The following is a 20170-nucleotide window of genomic DNA, read 5'->3' as shown; positions in this document are numbered from 1 at the left end:
CATACATACATACATACATTCCTACCGGTATGGGTGTATTGGTCAGATTGGTGATTCTGGACAGCGGCCTATCCAGCCAACTTGGCACTTCCTCTGGGCAGTGGCTACACCTGCATGTGCCGAGTTTGAATTAAGTCGGTTGGTCGGACTGTTCTGGAGATGCATGAACTGCAGACTGACGTACAGAGATAAGTAGGGATTATTATCATTGTGGTAGCAGTATCCTTTATTTTTGTTTTGTTTAGTATTTAACTAAGAACACAGAGGCCATGCAGTCCTTACCCTTGAGTGGTCTGCCTTGTTTAAAGGCGTAGTGAAACGGAAATGGTGGGCATTTTGTTTTGAGTTACGTTACAGCTTGTCTATGCTGGAAACACTTAGCCTGGCTAATAAGCCAGACTAATATCACACAACACTGTCGCGGTATATTAGTCTGGGCTGGCTCCACTTGGATTTCATTTCCCGGGGGGCGGGTTCAAACATTTTCTCTTTGACGCAATTGGTCAGAGATACTGTCAGTCAAAGGTCTCAAGCATTGAACGTCACTGTACCAAAGCCCGCCCATATTGCATACCGTGTCCCGATTGGTCCGACCTGTTCTCGGTGGTAGGAAAGAGGCGTGCTACTGAGCCTCGCCAGACCGTAATCCGCTGGTAGGCAATTTTTTTTTGCCAACGGCTGATTCGGTCTGGTTTATTAACCAGGGTAGGAAACACTGGCTCTGAAGTTTCTGAACCAATCAGAGCGTTGCATCCCTCCAGGCTATGGGTCCTATACGGCCGTCTCATGCACAATGGTTTGTTTACAAAGTGACAGAGAGACGGCAGAAAAGCCAGGGGATGTTTTTCTAACCTGTACACAACGGCACAACCTATATACATATTTTAGCGTGATGATTCGGTTGAAAACGAGTAATACACTGTCTGGATGTCATCTTCAATTGGATTAAAAACGGAGGATTTCTGTAATCAGTAGCACCTGTGTTCTGACAGACGCGCAGATATGGGAATCAAACTGGTGAGCTTCATTTTTATTGGCTTTGATTGATGTGGGCCTCGACACGTCATCACGCAGCACATTTTTGTTTTCAGGAAGTAATTAAAAAAAATATTTTATGGACTTTTGATATAAAACCACAGAACAATGAGAATTTGCCCATTTTTTGGCATCCATTGTTAGGTATGCCCATATGATGGTCTAAAAGTGTGAAAAACGTATTTTTCATTTCACTACGCCTTTAAAGGTGTAGTGAAATGGCTTTTTGGGCATTTTATTTTGAAGTTTCAGCCTCAGACAGCAGGATCTTAGTTTCTAAACCAATCAGAGCGTCGCATCCCTCCAGGCTATGGGGACGTAGGTCCGTCTCATGCACGACCACATGGACGCACATGCACAGTGGTTTGTTTACAAAGTGACAGAGAGTCGGCAGCAAAGCCAGGGGGTTATCTCTAACCTGTACACAACCTATATACATATTTTTGCGTGATGATTAAGTTTAAAACGAGTAATACACTGTCTGGATGTCATCTTGTATTTCTGTAATCAGTAGCACCTGTGTTTGGACGGACGCGCAGCAATGGGACTCAAACGGGTGAGCTTCATTTTTATTGGCTTCTATTGATGTGTATAGCTCTACACGTCATCACGCTGCACGTTTTCGTTTTAAGGAAGTAATTACATTTTTATTTTTATGGACTTTTGATATAAAAACACACAAATGAGAATTTTCCCATTGTTACAGTAGGTATGCCCATATGATGACCACGGATATGCTCTAAAAGTGTGAAAAACGTATACCACGGATATGCTCTAAAAGTGTGACAAACGTATATTTCATTTCACTACACTTTTAAATAAAGGTTAAATAAATAAATGAATGAAAACAAAAAATCAACAGAAACAACCGAATCCTGGTTGGTCTCATGGGAGAACTGGAAAATGGTCCTGAAACATGGCTGACACTTATGGTATGGAGGTGGTGGTGGAGTGGAGGTGTGTGGGCAGGGGGGTGGGGGGGGATAGCCTGGTGGAGTGGAGGTGTGTGGGCAGGGAGGGGGGTGGGGGGGGGATAGCCTGGAGGGGGAAATGTAGGTACATTAAGCTCAGCTAGTCGTCAATAATGCTTAGCCCCCTCACTATTGAGAGGCGATTGAGAGGCGTGTGCGTGTGTGTGTGTGTGTGCGTGCACGCATAACACGTGACTGTCAAGTGCAGGGGTTAACCCATTCATGCCTGACGTCGAAATTTAAAAAAAAAAAAGTTTTCTAAATCATGACAATTTTCGGAAAGATTTGAGGCACATTTTAACGATTTTTCAAAAATAGCAGACCTACAAGTTCATAGCGCGCCACTCGGTGGCGCGCTATGAGCTTGTAGATCTGCTATTTTTCAATAGCTAAATTATAACAATGTTTAAAACACCAAAAGGGGTTCCCGCCCCAAAATGGGTTAATGGTTAATGTGGTTAAACGCTAACGTGACATGGATGCGTTCCAGGTCTCAATGGGTTAAATAGTGTGTCTCAGTGGAGGTGGGGTGGCGGGGGGGCATTATTGACTGTTGAACAGCGCAAATTAAATTTCAACAAGCCTCTTCAGTTGAACAATGCAGGCGGCTTATTGTTGCAAAGGGAAAGGCCTTGGACGCTTTTACCCCGAGGCCTCCCCTCCCAGCATGCTTTCACCTCCATGGAAGTACGCTGCTACGCTTTTGTCATCCGCACGTCTCTGTTTCAGTCGGTGCATCAGGACAATTATTTCAGTGCCGATTGCGAGCTATAGCACTCTCACTCATCTTGTATCTGTAAAGCCTGGGTTATAGTTAGCTGTGTGGGGCTTGCTGCGTGCCGAATATAGTCAATCTACAAGCTCACAGTGAGCTTCTAGATCTGCTTTTTTTGCGACGCAACACACCCACGCACAACTACGTGTAGAAGACCAGGCTTAACAGGGTAGGTATGCCAACAGGAAATGGCTTTTGTTATCCTCCTCTCTCCACCACCCAGATTCCTATTCTGGTGACACTGTGTGCAGCCATTATATTTCCCATCCCTGTGTAGATTTAAACGACGTGCATGGTGTAGTCTGTGTGTGCCGACACTGAGCGAGTCAAGCAGCCCGAGTTAAACAAGAGGCTTCATTGTTAATTTGAGCATCCCAGCTTATTAGTTGGGTTTTGATCTATCGGAGGCGGCCGGGTGTCATCCCATCGTCTTCCCACTTTGAATGCAACAAGTGACAAAGGGGCCTCCCACACACGCATAAGCTGCCGCTGCGTGTGATTTGCCGGCACGCTGAGACACACGGAAGTGTCAGCACTAATCTCCTTTAAAATGGCTCTCTTGTCTTTGCAACCCATGCTCACAGCGCATCCTCAACACTGTAATTGTCTCTACTCCGACAGACTTGCCGTCCCACTTTCGCAGTCCCACTTTTGTTTCTTATATCGGGAGTGTCGGTGCACCGAGTGAAGTTGTGATGCATTGTACTCGACGGAGGAGTCGAAAATCGGTTGAAATGTTTTTACCTGCTATTCTCAGCCGCACATCAATAAGTGTTGCGCTTTCTAATTTTGCCGTATGCTTAAAGAGGTGAGACTAACCAGTGTGCTGTATTTATACACTATCTGCTCGTATGCTGACAGCCTTGGGATAAAACCCACAATAATATAAAAAGGCAAAGTGACTGAGAATGTTGAATCTCTAAAGCATTAAACAACAGTATTTGTTCAGGGCCGTATAATCAGCACCTTGTGTGAGACGAAGCTGAAGTTGGAGCTTTAGTTAAGGAAGAAGATGTGTTTTTCTCTTGATGCTAAAGAAAGATGGGATTATTAGGGGCTCAAAACCCATAGGGCTGAAAACCCATAGTTTTTGTGCTGCTTTATTATTTTTCCTTCTGCCACGGTTTAGCGGATTGCTATGAGATGGTACAAGGCAGACAAAGAGACATGACATGTTCACCAATGATCGGAAGTTGTATGCATTTCTTGCTCAATATGATCTCAATTGAACTGATGGGAGCGCTATAATTAAATATCAAAACTTTGGACTTTGGAAAAGTCATAACTTGTACGCCGTCAGTTCGAATTTACACTCAACTCACTTGTGACAGACATGCACGATACATCTATCCTCACTCTTGCCTGGAAAATGATTAAAGTCGGCCCGACTAGATTTTCCACCATTTTACATTTTTTGACACATTTTTGATATGTCCAACCTAAACTGTATCTCTGACTGGTACCGATCATTAATGGACCACGCTTATCAAAACTGACATAACTGTATGGATTCTTGATATCTTATTTAGTTTCGAAGATACTGACCAATGAACTTCAAGGGGTCATGTCATAAATGTAAATTCAAAATGGTTTATCCAATCATTGCAAAACTATATTTTTAATTAAGCTGTTGAAACATGTCTCCAAATATATATTTTTTTAATTTTCAGTATGGCATTGCAGACATTTTGTGTGGCTTGGCACAGATCTGTCCGGAGATTATAATGAGCATCTGTGCCATCGATATAAAACCTGTTAGTTGTATCTTTATACTGCCAAAGGTCTAGACCCCTCGCAGCTTTCAACTTCTAACATTCCATGTTGGCTTGAACCCCCGAATAACTGCTTTGCAGCTACAGTATATGCCATTTTGGCATTTGATTTATAGTTCATAATTGTATCTCTGTATAACACTTTCATACCTTTCATACTCTGAACTGGAGCACTGGGGTACATAACTTGAAACTCAATCATTGTACCTTACCTTATTTGCCGGTATTACTCTTGTACAGTCCACTGCTATCTATAAGGCCATAAATGCCATGATTACTTATGTTTTTATTTATTTAATGAGAAAACTTTCTACAAAGGGTACAGATAGTGATTTGTTTCCTGTGCACTTGAGCTACAGCTACCAGTGGCGTGCACAGATAGACACTAGGGGGTGCTGGAGCACCCCCTGCCCCTTTGGCAATGTGCCCTTTTGGAAAAAAAAACAAAAAACACTTTTTTACAGTGTACACTGTACAGTATGTGGACCATGGTGACATTGATAAATTCTTCTTCTAATATATTATTTAGGCCCCAAAATCTATAAATCTCACACTATTAAGTCAACCGGCCGATTCCACGCGCTGCACAAGGTGCTCTTTTTTGACTTGAGCACCTGCCCCTCTAAATGTCTGTGCACGCCACTGACAGCTACTGTACTGTATGTGACATGACCGGGTGTTTCTTGGGCGTTTCTCTCTGTTTTGAAATGCATGGTTAAATGGAGGTTGAATCAAATGCAATATGCAGTATGTAATCATGCAGGTCTCCCTAGCCCCATTGTGTCAGCACCTATACAGCTAACAGCAGGTTCTTCACAGAGCAGAACAGATGTTCCATAGTGACGGTGGCAGTGTACTGTTGGATGGGTCATGCTCAGCTCCACGGGGGTCACCTGACAAGCAGGTGGAATGAAGTAAAGCAACGGCTGATTGGATAGATTAACTGGGAACAGATATACAACCATTTGGCATTTGCAGAATCTGTTTGGTGGAACCTTCTCGTCTTAATCCCCGAGCAGTGAGCAGAGTTACTGATATTATTTTTGCAGTATTCTGTAGTTACGAGAGAAGGCCCGCAAGCTGAGCTATAGTTTTCCCAAGGTCATAGCCCCGGCATGACAAGGAGCAGAACTGTCAGACATCTGGACTTCATTAAGGGAGGCTGGAACATGCTCCGCTATCATTCCTACTATCTGCCGACAGAGATGGAAGACAGCCTCAGGATTCAACTTTAGCAGGGGTTTGACTTCTATCTCTCCTCGTGTGTGGAGGGGTGGGGAAGAGGGGGGGGTTGCCTTCCATCTTCCTCTTTCCTCTTCTTCCATCTTCTTCCTCTGCCACTAACTTTTGTCTTTATCTCTGCTCTCTGAAGCGCTGCGTGTGTGTGTTTACGCTTGGGCGGTTTGAAGTGCAGATTGAAGTTGCACACAGCTGTACTCCGGCATCAAGTCTGCTTCAGTTGCTCTCCACGTCCCCGAGTTCCAGCGCTGCTGCCTTTCTCTTCTCTTCCTCGACAAAGTTTCTTCTTCTTCCTTCTTCTTGTGCCTCCGTGATGCCCTGGAATAGGCAGAGCTCAGTCACAGCTCTCCTCGTCTCTCTCGCCCCCAGGACAGAGTGCACCTAGCCACATGCCTCGTAGGCTCGCCAGGAGCTCCCTGCCTCTGAACTGACTGATTGCTGCTACTACTGGAATGAAGAGGGGGGGAGATCCCACACAATTGCTATTCCTCCATTTCTCCAACATACGCCGCAAATACAGAATGCACCAAAGAACCACCCCCGTTCCATACCTATTCCTTCCCTACACCCCCATCAACCCCCCCCCCGTCTACCTATATCACTCTATTCCCAGAATCCACCCTCACACCCTCCCCATCATCACACCGTCCCCTCCCTCTCGCTGTGTGAATCTTTGCAGATTGAAATGAAAGACAAATTTTCACCGGCCACCTCAGAAGCAGTACGTGCTCCGGACCGGCGTGGCTACAAGGAAAAATCAATGAGGCCCTAAGTGGAGGGATCAAACTCAATATAGTGTTGGTTGAGCCACAGTGTCTTCATTACAGCAAACAAATCTGTTTGTGGTCTCACCCCTGTCGTGCTCATCTGTGTGTATTAGATTAGAAGAGGTTGTGTACTTTGAAGGAATACTGTATAGTTACAGTTGGGTGCCACCGATATTGTCCCTTATCATTTGACCCATTTAGGCCTGACCTCAACATTTTAAAAAATCCTTCTAAATCCTCCAGTTTTCTGAAATAAATATTTTCACGATTTTTCAAAAATAGCAGACCTACAAGCTCGTAGCGCGCCACTCGGTGGCGCGCTATGAGCTTGTAGATCTGCTATTTTTCAATAGCTAAATTATAACATAATGTTTAAAACACCAAAAGGGGTTCCCGCCCAAAATGCGTTAACTGTCCTTTTGCGCAGATCACGCAAACCTCAGCAAAAATAAAAGGACAATATCGATGGCCTCCAACTGTATACTAATTTGTAGCAATGTTAAAGTTCAATTAACAATCAGCATTTTACTGGTGTAGCTAGCAGCCCTCACCCTCGTAACTGCAGTAACTCTCGGCCAACATTCAGTGCTCACAGCCTGCATAAACCGAGAACATTTTAAGATCTTACCAGCACAGCTCAGCATTTTAGACGTGTTTAGGTGCCGTGTATAATAGCATAAACACTTAACAGAATTGGGATCGGCGTCCTTGTAGTGCTCCGTTGCGGGCGTAGGTGTAATTTATTGAAATGGGGGGGAAAAAAGCATTTCCTAACCTGCCAAATGACACGAGGAGTAAACACATTTCTGACTTCATTTGATTTGTCATTGTTGGACCTTGTTCCATATCAAGGCACAACAGGGATCCATTACTGTATCTGGCAGCTAAAGTTGCATCACCTTGAGAGTTGAGAAGGTGAAAAACAACATAGCACAATTGGGTGGGATTGTTTTTGTTTTTTCTCCCTCCTTTTCCCCCATTTCTTTATTTATTTCCATTTCCCTCTAGTGAGGCGTCACTTCAAAACACAGGCTGACCAAGGAGCTACATTATGCTGGGAGAATGTCAGCCGCTTACAATAGGCTGCTTAATGAGGTAGTATGGCAAACTTTCAGGCAGGCCATAATATGAATTATTTGTCATTGGCGGTGTGTGTGTGGGTGTGTGTGTGTGTGTGTGTGTGCCCGCACGTGTGTGCATGTGTGTCTTTGGAACGGGCCCGGTGTAAAGTGGGATGAAGGCGGGCCTTGATGGAGAGATGTGGCACTAGCCTGGGGGCTGCCTCCACAGTGAGGGTAGTTAGCTCGCTGCACACCACCATCATTAGGGACTCGGGCACACGAGCGCCGGGAAAGTGACACACATGGCTACCGTCAGGCTGTAGCACATACACACAATACCTGTACAGTATCTACAGCTTACGTCCTCCTCTCTCTCTCTCTCTCTTTCTCTCTCTCTCTCTCTCTCTCTCACACACACACAAACACAATTTCTCACCCATCATCACTACAATCCCTACATGAAGTGGTAAATTAGTAATTAATATAAAAAAGGACTAGTCAGCAACTTGAAAAGTGGGAGTTAAAGTTAGGCTACTTATACTATGATGAGAGATCCTGTGGATTGTGGATGTTACAGTACGGCCGGGTCTGCTAAATCTCCGTGGTCGGTGGTCCGTGCATGGCTCAACCATAGACTCACTCGCAGACCTCCCAGACTTGATTGATTGAAATATTTATTAACAGTTTGCAGAATTACAGTACATTTCAAGCACAACTCAATACAAAGACTTAACTGTGAGTGGACGACCCAATAAAGCATTACACACACCCCAAGGGGGTCCACCTTGTTCAATTCATCAAAACATTTAGAGACGTACAAGTAGACACTTCTATATTGCCAAAGAACATCATAAAGGAGGTAAAAAGGGAAAAGAAACATATACAGTGAGGGGAAAAAGGGGTGGGTGGTGGTGGGGGGGGGGGGGGATTCAGATTTTACGGGGGCCAGTTTCAAATTGCAGCCGTCCATAGGTGCCCTTTGAGAGTGAGGGGGTTTGCATGTCTTAATGTCTGTTGGTAGGGCGTTCCACATTTTGGTGGCATAGGATCGAAAATAATTGAGTCCCTTGTAGAGATGTCCCAAAGGGATCAAACCAGGAAGACTAGAGGCTCAGGCATGTGTCTCTAATGGGGATCCTTCAATAAATATAAACATAAACATAAACCATGGGCAACTACATGTTTTTCTGAAGTTGGTGGTGACATGTCCTCGCACCCGGGATGTTCCCCTGTTTGCTGGTCCGACAGGCATATACACAGTTTGAATTGGTTGGACCACTTGGAGCATGATAGGATCTCACAACTGGGAACAAACCAAAATGGCTTGTAAAATCTTACTTTGGGAATGATGGGAAACTAAGCATAGTTCTAAGCTTGTAGTTCTGCTATTTTTCAATAGCTAAAGCATAACATAATGCTTAAATGCTCATGGATTGAAGGTTTACCAAGCCAACTGGAGCAGACACTGCTCCCACTCCCATCCCAATCCCCCGCACAGCTCTCTTTGTAGCCAGTCAATGTCATCGGCCCCATTCCATCTTCTATTGCAGTGCAACCCTATAGAATATGCCCTTCATGGATCTCATTTCTGCGACCTTATCATCCCCATAGTGCGCCACAGGACACTTCTTTCGAAAAGCTTTGTGTCAAACAAGTTAACAACGTTGTATATACACCATTTATGTTATTTATTATATTGAAGAGAGAGACCCTTTCAAACGGAGAGACAAAAAGAAAATCCCTCAAATCATGTCCACCTTTTATCTAGTGTACCGCACAGCTTGTTCCTCAAGGTCAGAGTGTGTGTCAGTGTGTGTATGTACATGTACTATTGTACTACATGGGGAAAGCCCCCGTATAGAGGGTATGCGCATGCTTAAAGTGAATGGCACATCGAGTGGAAAATCGAGTGGCAAAGCAACATGCAAAGTGAGTTTAACATTGTTTAACGTTGTTTATTGCAATCAGATAGGACTTCTCTGTTTGGATGCATGGGTTGTCAACGCCAGAAAGTCGTTTTTTGCCACTCTCCAGTAGGCATTCCTGCGTAACTTCCGGGTTTGATGATGATGATGATGTCACGCGCATACCCTCTATATTGTGCCCAGATCTCGTGACATCACTATGACATCATCAGGGATGATAGTAAATCAGGGGTCATAGTAAATGCGACCTGCTGTCGCAATTAAGCCCATATATGGAGATCCCTGATGTCATAAATATTAGTATATGGATATATGTCAGAATCAGAACCTGTTCTAACATTTCATATGATCCTTCCCCATCCATCCTTCCTCTTCGATGTCTCCCTTTTGACTGATGCTTGTCCATTTAAACTCTAGACGGGCCTGCCCCAAAGTTATTTGTGCAGCCGTGCCCGGCAGCCAACGAAAACTAGAGTTCTCAACAGGCCCGAAAATTAAGGCCCGGCCCTACCTGCATGGGCCCTCATCAAATCCTGTAGGCTATACTCAAGACACTGCCCCCGCTGCCACCCTTAGGTCTCCATATATGGAGCTGACCTGTTCTGACATTCCATATGTTGATCTGACCTCATCAAACCCTTTACACTCAAGACACGCTCTATATTTGGCCAGTACAGAATTCATTCCATATGTTGATCTGACCTCATCAAACCCTTAGATCTCCATATATGGATCTGACCTGTTCTGATATTCCATATGTTGATCTGACCTCATCAAACCCTGTACACTCAAGACACGCTCCATATATGGCCAGTGCACACGACCTCGCCCCTCAGGCGTCTTACTGGTACTGTAATAGTACAGTTTAAGCTGTTTCATAACATTCACCTGTACTGTTTGTGGAACTCAGGTTGGATTAATCAATAATCTTTCAATACGAATTCTCTTCATATCAAATAATAATGGTAAATGGTGCATTTATATAGCACTTTTATCCAAAGCATACATAGATGTGCATTACATTCACCCATACATTCATACACTGATGGCGGAGGAAACCATGCAAGGCACCAACCTGCACATTGGGTGCTATTAGGGGTTCAGAGTCTTGCTCAAGGACACTTAAGCACTAACTCTGGGGGAGCCTGGGATCCAACTGGGAACATTGCAGTTCCCATCCGGGCCACTTGTCTATGTCCTGAGCCACTGCCTGATATGTAGGACACAACTAGCAAGTACCGTAATCAGATGCTCTGTCCAAATGTGTACCTCTTCACAGTGAATGTTTATGAATAAATGTAGATGAATGTTTCATACAGTAAAAGTAGACTACAGTAGCAGCACTTTACTTGACATTTATATTTGATTTAATTTAATTAATTAATTGCACATTTTTAATGTGGCCTCATTTACGAGAATACACAAGCGATATTTGAACATGTCAATCAATCCTGAGTCTAGTGCTTTTTGCAGATGACAACATTCACCTGAAGTCCAATTTAAAGTTCTGGAAAGGTCCCTGAATCTAAGACAGAAACGGCTTCAAACGGAAAAAGAATTGTTCATGGCGGGCAAATGTGTCATTTGCATCATCTCCATTATTAGGCAGGTTTTGTGAAGAATTTCTGCTAAATTAAGAAAACTATCACCCCCCCCACCCCCCCCCCCCCCCCTCATGACACACGCACACACACACACACACACACACACACACACACACACACACACACACACACACACACACACACACACACACACACACACACACACACACTCTCCTATCTTACCTTTTAGAGCTGTCAGCCCATTCCTCAGTGGAACAGCAGTTGCCTCCAATCAAAGTCAAGTCGTCGTGTCATGCGGTGGTCCCAGACCACGCTGCCAAAGGCACCGCTGAAATAATTAGAAAGCTACATAGTGTCACACAGGGATTTCACGCTCGTCTTTCACACGCACGCACGCACGCACGCACGCACGCACGCACACACAAACTTTTCTATGCTTAAAAGTGCTCTCACTTGGGGAGTATTCTTTGCTCAAGGCCAGAAATGGTGACAGAGAGGAGGAAGTAGTGATCTGGAGTCCTTCTGTCTTCACTCTACACTCTACTGACCTCTTCACACACAACTCTACAAACTTGTTGTCACAAGTGCTTTTTAAGACACCCCTCCCCCCCCCCCCCTCCCCCAAACACAAAAAGCATTTCTTTCTTTTTCAGTTTTGTTTTTTTCTTTTCTTTTTCTCTTGAGTTTTCTGTATGTAGTGCGCCGTAGCCTACTTTTCAATGTTATCATGGAAACTCAGAGGGAGAGGCCCATGGTCAAGGTTGGGGGTACTGTACACCATTTCTGTTTTCACCTCTTTCTGTTTCTTTTTAATGACGTCCAAAACAATATATTTCTTGTGCTTGAACCTGAAGGGACATTTTTTAAGGTTTCCCTCGGATGTTGTCTGATTCGCATGCGTGCATTGCCTGCAGCGGTGGCCTTCGACATTGTTCCTCCACGCCACGCTCACATCAAAAGACGTCATTTCTTTTACTCCGGTATACAAAGATTTCTCTATATCCCCCTCAAAGTGTATTAGAAACTGCGATGGACGCCTCACTGTCTCTTGGTTGCTGGGGCTGTTGCCAGTCGAGCGGTATATATAGTTCAAGGGTAAGACCCACACAAATACGTTAACAGAGTGCGTATATTCAAAGGGAACAAAGGATGAGCACCATGTTTGCTTGATCACAACTGAACCCATCCCCCAGGTTCCCATTCCTTCCTCCTTGGTATTCAGTGGAAGAGACGCCATACAATAGTTTGCAGCCATGTTGAAGTGTAATGTTTGTTGCATGTTGTTTCATATACCCCCAGTCTGTGGTTGTCGCCTGAAGCAAAGTTTAAATATCCGAAACAACACCTAGATATACTGTATATATGCGGATGCACGCACGCACGCACGCACGCACGCACGCACGCACGCACGCACGCACGCACGCACGCACGCACGCACACACACACACACACACACACACATTGTGATGTTGTACAGTACGTATACAGTACACAATTTTGGCAGAAGATGCTGGTCCAACATCATATCGTGACTGCACTTGTTCCAAACAATGATGTTTACAGTCACGGATGGATCTGGACTGAAACGTTTCAAAGACACTATTTCACAGATGAAAATGCCAAGAAAGGGAAGTGATTCAATAGCATTTCGGAACAAAAAAGCTGAAAGGTAGACATGATGGCCATCTCAAGGTTAAGAGCAAAAGCATGCACGGACTGTGTGGATGGATGTACTGTATAGAGATGCTTTTGTCACTCTCATAGACACAACAGAAGGCGTGCGTGCGTGCGTGCGTGCGTGCGTGCGTGCGTGCGTGCGTGCGTGCGTGCGTGCGTGCGTGCGTGCGTGAGAGAGAGAGACAGACAACCACACATGGCAATGTCTGGTCGTCTCTCTCTCTCACACACATGCACGTGCGCTCGTGCACACATTGTCCCTGCAGCACCCGGGTCACTCGGCCAGGTGTTGATGCATCGTCACGCCTACACTGTATCCTATTGATGATCGGAGACATGAAAGCTAGTTGCAATGTGTTCCACAAAGAACGGACAGCGACATTTGCTCGTTAAAGGTACAGACAAACATCACAGCGGCAGCGGTTTAGTGAGTGAATGTCCACACAGTCCAGGAGGAGGATGGAGGATGTGCTGGTGACAAAGTTGAGCTGTTGGATTATGTCCACACAGCTTTTTATTACATAAATGTAGTGTTTGTAATACCCTATGATCATTACCTACTGTAGGAAGATATATACCTATACATAATCTGCTCTGTAGATACTAGAGGAGGGTTTTCTTTCAACTGATTTTGACCCAGGGACCACCATTCTGACTAAGAGCAACCTGGGGACCAATCTCGTGGGACAGTCCCGAAATTGTCCCGTGTCCCGCAAATCAAAGATATGGAAACAAAACATTATGTGAGCTTACCATAATCACAATAATCTTTAATCATATTCCATCCAGGCGATTTTCTCAAACAGGTGCATCTGCTTCTACGGGTTAAACAAAGTCAGGTCTCATGGTAGAGACATAATGAATCCATCTAAACCAGTTATCTGTGAATCGTACAGTTGATTTTCAAGTAGGACAAGTGGAGTGGGGTGGCAGAGTAGAATAGACAGTTATCTAGACTGCAGATACAAAATCAGGACATAGTTACATATAGGCATATATTAAAATGTAAATGCATGGCCTTATAGGCGAGAAACTTCACTGTAGCATGAAATGACATGTTTCCAGGAGAATAATCTGTATAGTTCACGCGTGCCTTCACGCAGCAAACAACAGAGATAGAAGGTGTTGCTCAACCACAGCGACAAACCTATATAATCTGTAGCTCTTGGATTGTTTATTATTTTAGTCTGTAATGTGACTTTGTAGGACAGTTGCAGGCAATGTCACGTATATCTGGTATTATGGTATTCGCTGGTTCACACAGACCGTGGGAAACGGCTCATTGCAGACACAGGTCTTGTGGCACAGAAGCATGTGAACATTTGCTTGTAACAGAGTATTTCTACATTCTGGTATTGATACTTTTACTTAAGCAAAAAATTTGAGTACTTCTTCCATCACTGATATTTAGTAAACTGCTGAAAGGGAAAGTGTTATTATAACCACTTAAACCCTCTAGACCAGTGCTTTTCAACAATTTTCATATCAGGGACCATTATTTATTCGGCATTCGAGCCACGGACAGATTTAGCCTCTCAGATCCAAAACTAAAGAATATTTTGTTGTCGTTGGATAAGATTTCGTCCACAATTCCATGCTGTATTGATGTGGTACCATAGGAGAGACAATACAAATGTTGATCAAAATAACAATGATTTTACATTCTCTAATTGTGTAGACTTCTTGTAAATTTAGTAATAAAGATGTTTAACAATATTTTAACTCTTGAGAGCGTAAAATGAAACCAAATGGACCCACAAGGGTTCATTTAGCTGGGGACCACCTGGAACCCACCTGGAACCCCCTCAAGGACCACTGGTTGAAAACCACTTACTCTAGACGTAGTAAACTGGACCTGATTATTGTCTCCACCAGGCCGAAGGCATGGGGAGAGTATATGTTTTGCACTCCATCCATGTGTCCATCTGTGTGTCCGTCTGTGGACAGCTAATCTCTGGCACTGTTGGCTTGATTGCAGCCAAACTCTGCACACTTTTTTTTTTACATTACACCTACAGATTTTGTCCAAACAGTTTGCCTAAGATTGGCTTCCAAAGTTTGCATGAGTGCTCCGTTTTGAACAAAATGCCGCAAATCATGAACACATCGTGTGATTTCCGTGATATTTTGCATGCACTTTGATTTTGATTGGCCCTTGTTTCATTGATGGATTTCAAAAATGTGGTTTCAGTCACTCCCCATGCGCGTGAGTGAGATGCATGCGTGTCCCTCTGCACATCATGGGACAGATGTGATGCACAGCCGAGGTGGACCCAATTAGGTCCATAGTATGGGAAGCCGTTTAGGAATAGTCAACTTGCACATATATGCATACTTCAGTTCAGTTGTACATACATACATACATACATACATACATACATACATACATGCATGCATGCATGCATGCATACATGCATACATACATACATACATACATACATACATACATACATACATACATACATACATACATACATATCGGTACTTCACTTGCACATCCATACAGATACCTCACCTGCACAGGACGGTCATACATACATATCTCACCTTGGTCCTCATTCACAAAGGCGTTTACGCTCATAAAGTGACGTTACGTGAGCGGAGCGTGAGCGGACAGGCATTTACGTGGATTCCCACATTACGTGGGAATTCATGAACTTGAACGTGAACTTGACGGTGACGTGGGTTGGTCGGAAATTCCGCTGAAAGCTGCGCCACCTCTCATGGTCGTGTACGGCTTGCGTAGATTTATTAAGAAGGCTTTAGTCTTCATGCTGAATCAATTAAAAGTCCCCAAATCTCAGATAAAATATGTAGGCATGTGTCCCTAACATTGGTCGCACATACAAAAATTATAGCCTATATATAAGCCAAGTATCACTTGTATGCCTATATGCATGCATTCTAGAGGCAGGTTAGCCTAGAGTGCCTTACAGAAACTGCCCCTGCAAGCCCGACACCTTTTTTATTTATTTATTAGGATATTTCTAGCATGCGCGATTGCGCTGCTCACTTGACAGCTTTCTACTCGCAGTGCAACGCGCTGTGAGCTTGTAGATCGGCTCTCGCAGTCTCGCGGACTCGCGCTGCATGTTAAAAAACAAACTCACAATTATAATAAGAACATACACTTATCTGCATTCTGCACTGTACGAATCCAACGTTGTTTAGTGTAGTAATGTCTGCAGTATAGGTCTATTTAAATTGTTTCGTTATGGAGCTCCTTTGAGTCAGTCTGAATGAAATGAAATGAAATGAAATGAAATCTATATTTACCCAGGGTATCTGGGCTAAGCTCAAGAACTTGTTTCCAGCCAGGCCCTGCTCATAGAACACATTTCATCGTAGTGGTTCAATGCCTTGTTCAAGGGCACTTCAGCGGTGGTAATTTTTTAACGTGTCGGACGGCTGATTCGAACTAGGAACCTTCCGGTATCAAGACCGCGCCGCTATCCGTTCGGCCACCGCTGTCGGTGCGTGTGTGTGTGTGTGTGTGTGTGTGGGGGGGGGGGATTAGCCCTATATAAAAAAAATAGAAGACCACATTAGCCTATTTGAATGAATGGCATCAGCGTGTTTGAAAGTCGGCCAGTCATATCATAGTTTTAAGCCAGCTCACCTCCACTCTCGCTTGTTCACAAACAAGAAACAAGAAAGGCTGTTAATGATGATTATTATTACCACTGTAACTCGCTGATCAGCATGTTGACAGAGACTCAGCCAATTAAAGTTTCACGTAGGCCTAAATGCCTTTGCTGCAAGCACCTATCTGCCTCCATTTGCGTCGTGGTATTAATTTATAATAATGTATATTGATCACATGCGGACGCCACACAGAACTCTTACCTGCAGCTGAGGAAACATACAACCGGATGAAATATAGCCTTTAGTCCAAATCCCACAAGAAAAAAAAGAAAGAAAATATGTCCTGTGTCCATGCATGTCCATATATTTGCTTTCCAAATCCGACAGTGCAGGGCAGGGAATCAATCACCGCAGTAGACTAATCAATAGGGCCTTTTATCATTGCCGAGTTTTAATATAGCATTTGGTCGTGTGGTGAACAGTACAAATTAACTTCTTTCTCATTATGTGAAAGTAACTGTAACATCAGTTAACTTATTAACGTTCTGACATGTAACAAGGAGTGAAGCAATGCGTGCCAAGTTGGCAAGTTTCGTTTATAATTATATACATATAACTCGCGCTGTTTGCTTGAAGATCTGTCCGTGCAGAGACCCGCCTGTCAAAATGAACTGCTCTACAAGCTCATCGCGGCTGTTGTATATCATTTAAAACCCGGTGCATGCTATGACGTATTTCGATATTTCCTGTTGCCTTATATGGTGTGGGATGGGCGTTCTAACCAGGCGACACCAGGCGAATCGCTTGGGAAAAATGCGGAAAGGCTACACTCTGCGATCCGCACAAATGAAGTGATTACACCAGCTTCCCTGAATAAGACGGGAGCAAATCGCAGCGTGATCGGACAGAGAAATACGATGATATTTAGTATCTGTATACGCTTCCGTTACACTCTGGCGTAAACGCCGTTGTGAATGAGGACCCTTGTCTTTATATTGAGTGGTGCTGAAATGTACTGTAATTCTGCAAACTGTTAATAAATACTTCAATCAATCAAACCTGCACATACATACATAATTCACTTGCACATATATAAATACTTAATTTGTGCATATATAAATTCTTCATTCACACATATAGAAATTGTCACTGTACGCTCCTCTGCCCTTGGACTTTGTCTGTGTTTTGGGACTTTTACTTGTATTTGTGTTCTGTACCTTATTTTGTAGTAGTGTTCTGTGATTTCCTGTCTGCCTTGTTTGCTGTCTTCTGCCTTGTCTCACCTCCCTGTATTAGTGTAACCCTAGCCTGGAACTCACCTATGCTTTTTATGGCATAGGCAGCTCCCGGCAGGATCCGCCGGCAGAAACTATGCGCAGCTAATTCATTAGAGCGACAGAGAGAGAGAGGAGTGGGTGTGTATATGTGTGCGTGGGTGTGTCAATTTAACAAAGGTGCAGACAATCAGAAATCAGCAGAGAGTGAGTGATGTTTGCGCTACTCTATGCCGAATTGAAGTGGACTCGGACCCAGACTTTTGTTTTCTCCCTGGAAATAAAAACGTCTGGGTTTCCGAGGCTAGTGTAACCCTAGCCACCTGTGTTCTGTTGCCTGTTAGCCTATCCCAGTGTTGATTGTGTGTTTCAGTTCACTTGTGTGTAGTTAGTCTTTGTCTAGAATGCCACAGTGTTTTCAGTTCCTTGTCAGTTCGTCTCGTTGTGAATGATGTGGTCAGTCCTGGACCGGAAGTAAGCAGAAAGGCATTGGACCACAGGCAACAGCCCAGCTTTAATGATCTTAAATCCCTTTATTTTAGATTGTTTTGTAGTAATCGTACAACATAAACATTACAGAGACTTTAATTGTTACTGTACAATACTTTAAAACAGTTGGCATGTTGCACACATGCTTAAAATTGCTCTTATTTGCACCGCCCTCGTTGAAAACAATGTATTTCAAACTCCAGCTTGTCCTTCTCCAGGCTGCATCACTCCAGCACTCGGTTTCTACCCCCTCAATATCGTACTGTAGCTCTTCTATTAGATGGCTCTGGCCTTGGTTACTGAGGCAACAGCATGGCAAAACATTAAAGGGTCATTCTGCTTTTTTCCCCTTTTTTTTATTATCTTGTTTGAGTGTCTTAAGACACTAATGGTTTGTTGTGTCAGTGGTGTAAAGTAACTAAGTACATTTATGTACTGTACTTAAAGTACAATTTTGAGGTATTTGACTATTTGTACTTTACTTGAGTATTTCCAATTTCCAATACAAATATTGTACTTTTACTCCACTACAATTATTATATATATTATATATAATAATTATATATATATTAACGTTTGTTACCTTTACCTTTACTTATTTTAGCTTTTAGTTCATTATCTTAATTTTTTGGTTGTTAAAAACGATTGGCATTGTTTTAATAATAAATAATCTAAATATGGACCCATAATTGTTTTTTGCCATAATCATGCAGCTCTAACAGTGACAAAGCCATGAGACCAATGAAAACATATTATATAGAAACATTGGCAAATCATTTTCATGTGTTCTGGAGTTGCCCTTCTGTGGTTCCATTTTGGAGAAGTGTCCACAGTGTCCTGGAAGCAGTTTTTGGGGTTGACATTCCTTTTGAGTTTAAAACCATGTATCTTGCAGATCTGGAGGGACTTCAATTTGTAAAGCAGGATCAGTATCTATTGAGGGTATTGCTGGTGGCATCCAAAAAAGCCTTAACAAAAAAGTGGCTTACAAATGTAATACCAACTATAAATGAATGGATTGATTTAATCTATAGTATATTTATTATGGAGAGAATTACATTCAGCTTCAGAGGTCAAGTTGAAGTCTTCACAGATAACTGGTTTAGATGGATTGCTCATGTTTCTACCATAAGACCTGATTTTGTATAGTTTCAGTTAGACCTGTTTAACCTGTATATGCACCTGTTTGAGGTACTTATGTATTATGAATGATCATCGATCGAGAAGAGAGGCAGACATCTCCCCTTGTGTGTATTGTTCGTATATTGTCTTGTTTTGTTTTCGGTTGTATGTATTGTCAATTGTCAGTCGTTTCGTTGTCATGTATGTTTGATTAAAATTCAATAAAACGTAAATTGAAAAAAAAAGAAAACATATTATATAGGCTACAGTAGTATTTATTTTATATGACATATTATTTAAGTTATTTTATATCCCTTTGAGGGGTCATGCCTATGTTCTCTCAGACCTATGTTCCCTCAATCCCTAACATATAATTTTATCCAAAGCCCTATGTTCCCTCAGTGCAATAAGTGTAATAGTGTAAGTGTAATAGGTTCAAGGTTGTCTTTTTTTGGCTCCCTTAGGAGAAATTTGTCTTGGAGACAGAGTCACAGCTGCATACAAAATAAACAACATAACACATTTCACAAAAGGAAAAGAAAAAATACCATGAAACACACCATCACTGAAACAGAGAAATTGCACACATTCCCCTGATAAAGTGCAACTAGTCAATAAAGTGCATGCATCTAGTCATTTAACAATCTCTTATTGAGCATTTTGATTGACAGAGGAACAAATGAATGTTTAAATCTATTATACACACACTGTGTGTATAATATCGTAATAACTGCAATAAGTGTAATAGTGTATTAAGTGTAATAAGTTTAATAGTGTAATACGTGTATAAGTGTAATAGTGTAAGTGTAATAGTGTAAGTGCCAGCTATAGACTGTCCACTGCTGTGTTTTTTCACAAATAAAAGTATTCCAGCGACCTCGACACGACACCATACCAGCTATAGACTGTCCAT

General features: G+C 42.9%; 1 long non-coding RNA gene across 1 annotated transcript in view; it reads left to right on the top strand.

Annotated features, from left to right (window-relative positions):
• Positions 1-20170, top strand: part of LOC306915412 — an 88083-nt gene that overhangs the window by 67356 nt on the left and 557 nt on the right. The window lies entirely within an intron of this gene.

This window comes from Electrona antarctica, assembly GCF_951216825.1.
Source record: "Electrona antarctica genome assembly, chromosome: 22".
In the NCBI taxonomy this organism is placed as follows: domain Eukaryota; kingdom Metazoa; phylum Chordata; class Actinopteri; order Myctophiformes; family Myctophidae; genus Electrona; species Electrona antarctica.
This window is presented reverse-complemented; position numbering and strand designations above follow the sequence as displayed.